This window comes from Leucopleurus acutus (assembly GCF_964270905.1).
Source record: "Leucopleurus acutus genome assembly, chromosome: 3".
Taxonomy (NCBI): Eukaryota; Metazoa; Chordata; class Mammalia; order Artiodactyla; family Delphinidae; genus Leucopleurus; species Leucopleurus acutus.
Genome location: NC_139145.1, coordinates 77,197,532 through 77,205,642, shown reverse-complemented (window position 1 = coordinate 77,205,642; position 8,111 = coordinate 77,197,532). Strand labels below are relative to the sequence as shown.

Here is an 8,111-nt window from a genome sequence, read left to right as displayed (position 1 = left end):
AAAACTAATTACTAAATTGGTTTTTATGCATTAGTATTCTCTCAGAACGTAGACTATCCCCCTGACTCTTCACTGTAAATCACAAACACTGAGGTTCTATTAAGTACCCGATATTACCAGAGAGTATGCAGTTATTAAGGCAAATACCCTACCCTCAAATTGTTCATATTACAGCAGAAAGAAGAACAGAACTACAGAAATAACTATGTAAACTTCATATCCCCAGGCCAGCAGTACAGGACAAGTGTTAAGCTGAAGTTAGCACCATAGCAGTTTTAATGCCTGAACTGCTTCATGTTGTCTCTTCTGTCTCAGCAAGGATGGTGGAGAACTTAAGGGGCAAGGATGATTTCTTTGATGTCTCCTACAGCCTTGTTGTACTCCTTGTTGTACCTTTCTCAGAACCAGGTACTTCTGGAAAAGTCTGCAATCTGCTGTTACGACAGCTAATTCCCAGTGGATCAGTGGGCTTGGGCAACAGGAATGGTTACTACTTCATACACAGTCTTCCCCGGCTTTAAGCAGGAATCGTGTGCTGGCAACTTGTGCAGAGAAAGTTGGCAACATTTTGTATTATAGGCAGGAAGCAGAGGGTTTCATTGCATGGGTGCTGCTCTACCGCTGAGAGAGCTGCTGTGCTCCACAAAGCCATTACCATCATTTGCAGCTGGCTACCATCATGCATTGACCTTTCACTGCAACAGTCCCCCGAACAAATGCTCTGTTTACTGCCTAAAATAGCTTATTTTCTTCTCTGGGTACAGTTTCAAGAAGCTCTGGGCTATGGGTTCCAAACTTGCTTCTCATTGTTGAGAAATTATTGATCTGCTGCCTTGTAAATTCCTGACCATGACTGACCTGATTTAACTCTCTCCCTCTTTTCTATAAGTCTCCTCTAAGTTTATCCATTAAAAACCCCAAATAGCCTTTTGGAGTCTCACCTTTCCCACAGGCAACTTCCAATTCTAATCAACCAATCCCCTTTCTCAGTGCTCCAGCAGATTTATTTTAGGAGGTTTAGAAAGGAAAGAACTGATATATAAGACATTTAGAAAGCAGAAAGGGCAGAGCTTAGTGAAAAATTGGATGTAGGTAGCGGAAGATTGGAAGGAGTTAAGGGCAGCTTCCTGGATTCTGGTGCAGGCCACTGGTAGAAGACAAACGATAGAAATTCAAGAAGATGGGGAAGCAGAGGATCAACAGGTTTCAGTAATCCCCAAGATTATGTTTCAAAACTCATGATATATGTTCAGCTTCAGAAGGGGAGGGCAAAAGTAGAAAAAAATTTAGACAGCACATAGGCAGAAAGCAACAAAATATAGGCACTAGAAGATGACTCCATCTTGGTTAATGCTATTCGTGGGTACCACTCTAGGTACATGCCAGAGCTTTCACTCAAGTGATAATATCCAAGGATCCAGGCCAGAAGATCTTTTTTATGTTGGTATAGGACTATTACTTGATAATAGACCTATTGCTATACTTTGATGTTAATGAGTTCAAATAGCAGGAAGATGGAAATAAGAAAGTGGGAGCTAGAAGACAGGGATAAGTGATCTGAGAATGAGAGAGTGAATTTTAAGATCTTAGAGTTGGAGCAATTTGGGGTTGTTTAAGAAGTGGCCTACAGGTGAAGGACATTGGAAATATAGGACATCAAAGAATGGCAAGTCTAGTGTATTGGGTAGGGCATTCTTATGGGGGGTTATGTTAACCAAAAGATAGAAACAGAGCAAAGAAATATTCATAAAGCTGGTGATACATAATTCCTCCTGGGATGGTCACTAGGGTGAGGGGAATGCAGTAAATTATGCTGAGGATAAAAAGAATAAGATACTCCATCCCACCCCTGCCTAAGAGAACTTTCTACAGTGCTGGAAAGGCTCTCTATCTGCACTAAACAATATAATAGCCACCAGCCACATGTGATATGGAGCACTTGAAATATAACTAATTCAACTGAGCAACTGAAATTTTAATGCTATTTAATTTAATTTTAATTAAGTTTAAATAACCACATTAGGCTAGTGACCATCATATTGGACATTGCAGTTCCAGAGGTTTGGAACAATAGCGTACTGGAACCAGTAAGAGTGTGGTAGTATATTGCCGATCCTACCACCAAACTGGAGGTGGTGATATTGGTGGGGATATTAGTGAATGGGATTTTTTTTACATTTTATAATGAAAGGTGTCCAAGTTTGGAAGATCTGCCTAATTCTATGAACAAATATTTTCCAAATAATCAATGCACAGTTATTCATGAGTAAAATATCAAAGTGCAAGACAGACCAGTGGATTTTAATGAAAAAGGGGAATAATAGTTCATTGACATGGTTGCATATTGCATATTACCATTAACCTGTAAGAGTTTACTATTACTTTCTGAGTTTTAGCATAATATCAAAGAACAACATTCTCAATTATATGAAAAGGATATTAGAATCATCTTCCCTTGTTCAATTATATATCTTTGTGAGGCAGGATTTTCTTTGCATACTTTAATCAAAACAACATTCTGCAACAGATTAAATGCAGAGCAGATATGAGAAGCCAGTAATGTTCTATTGTCAGGCATTAAAGAGATTTGCAAAATTGAAAACAATGATACTTTGATTTCTTTTTAATGTGGCTATTTTCTGTAAACATATTTTTATTTTAACAATGCAGTCGGTTTTTATTGTTATTTGTAAGTGAATTTCAAATATAAATTTCTGTTTCAAATTTATAACACAAACATATTGATAAATATAACACAAATAAACAAAAGCTCTTTGGGGTCCTTACTTACTTTTAAGAGTAAAGGGGTCCTGAGATCAAAAATGTTTGAGAATCACTGGTCAAGAAAAAAGTTATTGATTCTTCAGGACCTGGCTCAAATCTCAGTCTTAAAACCCCTTTTCTGTAGCTCCCCAGCCACTCACTCCCTGTTCTTTGTATAGCATTTGTATAAATGTTCCTTTGAATGTCTATATATTGTATGTGAGAGAGAGAGAGACAAAGACAGACACAGGCAGACAGACACATATACAGGTGGAATAAGCGATAGCCCTTTGCATAAAGTGGAAACAATGGTACATTTATGGACAAAGACAAAGGAGTCAGCAAAAAAGGAAAATAAAAATTAAAAGAAAAATACAGAACAATTACACAAAAGCATTTGTTAGATTTTAAGAACACTGGTTATGAGGAAGGACCAAAGTAAAAGAATTAACCTTAGAAAGGACTGCATTTTTCTATCTACAACTGCATTTTTCTATCTACATTGAGAGAGGTTAAAATTTAGTATTGGTGAAATGGAAACTAAGAATGATGAGAGATATCATGTTGAATGACCTCATCTTGTCAAAAAAAGAGGAAATACCATCATCAACTGAAAGCTAAAAGGAGAGGAGAATTTGACCTCATGGCCATCGTGGCCATCTTAGCCATGAGGTAGTGCTAGGAAACAAACGGAGATGAATAGAAAGCCTCGCTGCACATGAGAGGGGGTGTGGCCATGATTAGATAGCTCAGATGTTTATTAGAACCTCTCCAACCTTTCACTGACTTTCTCTTATACAGCAGGGCAGAGAAAGCTACTTAGAGTCAAAGTAAAGTTCAGTGAAAAGGGAGCTAGTGAGCAGCTTGGGCAGGCATGGAACTCTGTAATCAGGAGCTCCAGAGAGGTTTTGTTTGTTTGCTTTATTTGGCACATTTAATTGTATGTTAAGCATAAGGCCAATTATATGAATAACTTACTCTGGCACATAATTGGAGTATATTATAATTTTTGATGTCTGGATAATGTCTAATTTAATTAAGAATAATGAGCAAGTTTACTAATTATGGCTCTAATTATAATTCTTTTGTGAGAATAAGGAGACCTTAGGGTAAAACATACCCTATGCCTTACTCTCAGAAAACACTATTTGAGACTAGCATCTTATGAAAAATTTTTATCAGCAATCACCCTTAAGTGGCATTGATGCGGGTACAGCAGTTTATATAAGGTATAGTCTTTTATAATAATTATAAACTGGATCTCATAAATAAATTGCTACATTGTTTTGGCTTATTTGGAGAATTACCACTGTTTGGTTTCAATCTTGTTATCCAAAAAAGTGTTAACGTATAGATTTGTGTATTTCCACCATAAAAGAATTTTGACTCCTCTTCTAATTAGCTGTTACATCCTCCAGTGAGCATGCCTTAATTTCCCAAGGCTAGCTAGATGCCTTTCTATTGGGTTCCCGTAACACACTATGCCAACCTCTCTCTTGGGATGTATCATGTGGTATCATAAGCACTCATTCACTTGTCTGCATCTCTCAGATAAAAACTTCCTTAGGGCAAGATAGGTATTTTATTTGTTATATCATCCTCAGAGCCAGGCACAGTACCTGGCAAATACTATATACTATATATTTTAAATCAAATTGAACAAAAAAAAATAGGAAAAATGAAGTACTAAAACAAGTCACAATAAGTTTAATATAAGTTAATCTTTTCAAGCTAAATAAAGGGGCAAGATGACAGGGACAGATTTCAGCACTTATGTTTGCAGGTGCACACCTTGTGGCTCTTTCTTGGGTGGCTGCAGGAGATTTTGAATTAAGGATTACACAGACAGCCAATATATCTATGTTCTATTATTATTTAAGCACCTGGCATTATATGTTTTCTAAGGCACACATTTTTACATAAATATTTGAAATATTTTGGGTCACCTTCATTCTAATTGGGAACACTCCACTATCCAGAGAATGCATAAAACCTCAGTGAACTACCATGCACGTCTCTTTGGATATTTATTTAAATTAGAAAAATTGTTCACCAGTTCTGTCTTAGAAACTTTCATATATTTATAGGTAATTTTAAATGACCTTTTTGGATATAAAATACATGTAGTTAGCATTATTCAAAGGTTATAGAAGAATGTACAGGCGGTGGCCCCTTGCTTCCGCCCGGCCAGGAGGTCTGACGTGGAAGCTGCTGGCTGGCCAAGCTTCCAAGGAAACCCCCTGGGAACCAGAGCCCAAGCCAGAGCCAGAGCGCAGGCCTAGGCGAGGGGAGGTGGCGGCTTAGAGGCTCGATTAGGCTTCGCTTCCGAGGCTGGGGCCAGTCTCTGATGGTCGATGAGGGAGGACAGGCAGTTCATCATGGGTGGCTTTTTCTCAAGCATTTTTTCCAGTCTGTTTGGAACCCAGGAAATGAAGATTTTAATTTTGGGATTAGATGGAGCAGGAAAAACTACAATTTTGTACAGATTACAGGTTGGATAAGTCGTTACTACGATTCCTACCGTTGGATTTAATGTTGAGACGGTAACATACAAGAACCTAAAATTCCAAGTCTGGGATTTAGGAGGACAGACAAGTATCAGGCCATACTGGAGATGTTGTTATTCAAACACAGATGTAGTCATTTATGTAGTAGACAGTTGTGATCGAGAGCAAATTGGCATTTCCAAATCAGACTTAGTTGCCATGTTGGAGGAAGAAGAGCTGAGAAAAGCCATTTTAGTGGTGTTTGCAAATAAGCAGGACATGGAACAGGCCATGACTCCCTCAGCGATGGCAAATTCACTTGGGTTACCTGCCTTGAAGGACTGAAAATGGCAAATATTCAAAATTTCAGCAACCAAAGACACTGGCCTTGATGAGGCAATGGAATGGTTAGTTGAAACATTAAAGAGCAGACAGTAATTCAGTCACTTCTGCTCCTCTGAAACGAAGACCACATCACATATCCCTTTGGAAATAGATAAAGTGTGCTTCACACTACTAAATGTTAAAACTGTATGATTGTCAGCATATACCAAACTGACTGCAACATTTGTAATAAATATTAAAAATAAGTATTTGGTTGGGAAAAAAGAATGTACATAGTAAAGCCTCCTTCCTCCCTCCATTGCCCAGTCACATAGCTCTATACCCTCAAAGCAAACACTGAGGAAAATTTTATAGATCATTTGTAAAATGGGAAATTAGATAAAATGGCTTTAAATAAGTTCTTTTCTTCTCACATATTATTCTTATTGCATACACCTGGTCAAGGCTATCGCACCTTTTAGATCTCATTTGAAAAGGGACAAACTTAAGAACCTTCCTGACTCTTCATTTTGGTTTAACTTTCTCTTGCTTTTGATCCCATAATATCAGATAATTTATCTTTTATAATATATATCATACCCACAATTTATTATACAATATCTATCTTTCCCACTGGACTACCATTTTTATACAAGATAGGAAAAGTATATCATATTAACAGGTATGCTCTTACCCTTAAACAGTGCCTTGCACAAGTTTGATACATAATGAAGTCTTAGTGAATGAGTGTGAAATTAATGTGTGGGTTAATCTATGAGTCCAGTCCAAAAAACAGAAACCATACTAGGTCTTTTAAGCAGAGGGAATAAAATTCAGGGAATTGTTTACATGGATGATAGAAGAGCTGGTGAATCAATCAGGGATAATTAGGCAAAACAGAGATTAAAAACATCTAGGAGCATGACTAGCCTAGACAAGAAGGGACAGAGGAAGAAGTAGTGATGGAACCACGGAATGCGTTTTGGGACTCAGTAGAGCATAGATCCTTCTGTCTCAGTGCAGAAAGAATTCAGCGAGAGGCAGAGTGACAGCTAAGGAACGAGTTCATTAGTATAGGACACTTGTGTGAGAGAGAACTGGCAGGCAAGGGAATGCCACCCTGAGAACTTAGTGGGCTACATTTTTACAATCAAAGGAAAAAGACCATCTTCTTCCTCATTTTTTTTTTTTTCTTTTTTGCGGTACGCGGGCCTCTCACTGTTGTGGCCTCTCCCGTTACGGAGCACAGGCTCCCGACGCGCAGGCTCAGCGGCCATGGCTCACGGGCCCAGCCGCTCCGTGGCATGTGGGATCTTCCCGGACCGGGGCACGAACCCGTGTCCCCTGCATCGGCAGGCGGACTCAACCACTGTGCCACCAGGGAAGCCCTTCTTCCTCATTTTGAGTAGATATCAAGCTTCTATCTCTAGCTCCTCCTCCACATGGGGTGGGGGAGTTTTCTTTTTCCTACATGGTTGAACTGGGACTGTCATGGTACTATGGGAATGAGCAAAAAGGCAGTAACATATACTAAAATATGGTAAATCATCTCAGGTTTCAGTATAATGCCACCTTTCCCCTATATTCCTGCTCTTAGTACGTGCAGAAAAAGCCCCTTCTCAAGGATCATTAACTTACTGACTTCAATGGACAGGATGTGGACCATTCCACCACTGTTTTATTGTTTTGGGGTATGTCTCATGCTTCTATCGTGTAGTTTTGTTGCTAAGTAAGCCCACTTGGTTTTGTTGTTAAGCAGGCCTACTTTCTTGTGTAATCATTAATTTGTGCGGTCTCCCATACTTTGGTCTCTACTTATGATCCCTTAGTGGGATTAACTATTGAATATTTAATCACCTACTTTGTCCCTTTACTCTGTCCCTATCAGTGATACCAGATCTAGAAGTTGGGCTACTCAAAGAGCTAGAACTTTGGCTATCAGCAGTTGGATCTCAGAAGGAGGGGTTTTTGTTCTGCATGAGCTGAGAAGATGCAGACACAGCCAAAGATATTCCTGCAGAGTCTAAGAGAGGAGGAAATACTCTGGTTTCTCTATTGCTCTCACCTTCCCATTTTCACCATTGCTTAAACCTGTCCAGAATCCAGTTGGCAAGAGAGACCAGCTGGCAGGAAAATGGTGTTCCCTGTGATGTAGAACAGAGTGGGAGAAAGGGCAGGAAAAGGAAGAGTAGAGTAACAAATACTCAGTACCATTGACCCTATAAACCACCTGGCAGGCTCATTTCTTGGGGAGCCAGCCTGTGACCAGCAGAACACAAAATAATAATTCAGTGCAGATGAATTCAGTATAGATGTGTTTTCTGGTATTATTTTTTCAAGACAGTGAAGAGCAACATATTTCTTTGACAAAATGAAAGTATTATACAGGGTTTAAGTCAACGCATACTCATAAGATGCTACTGGGTTGGTATATAGGAAGATGTATATTGAGTAATTAGTAAAATGAATTGTGTCCATAGACAAAAAGAGAATCATGGTGAGAGTAATTAGTTCTGACATGTAGACTATGTAAGGCTG

General features: G+C 38.8%; 1 pseudogene across 1 annotated transcript; it reads left to right on the top strand.

Annotated features, from left to right (window-relative positions):
• Nucleotides 1–5,121: 5,121 nt before the first annotated feature.
• LOC309959029 (ADP-ribosylation factor-like protein 1) lies at nucleotides 5,122–5,845 on the top strand (annotated as a pseudogene). The gene has a single exon. The product of its transcript is annotated as an ADP-ribosylation factor-like protein 1 (transcript).
• Nucleotides 5,846–8,111: the final 2,266 nt, after the last annotated feature.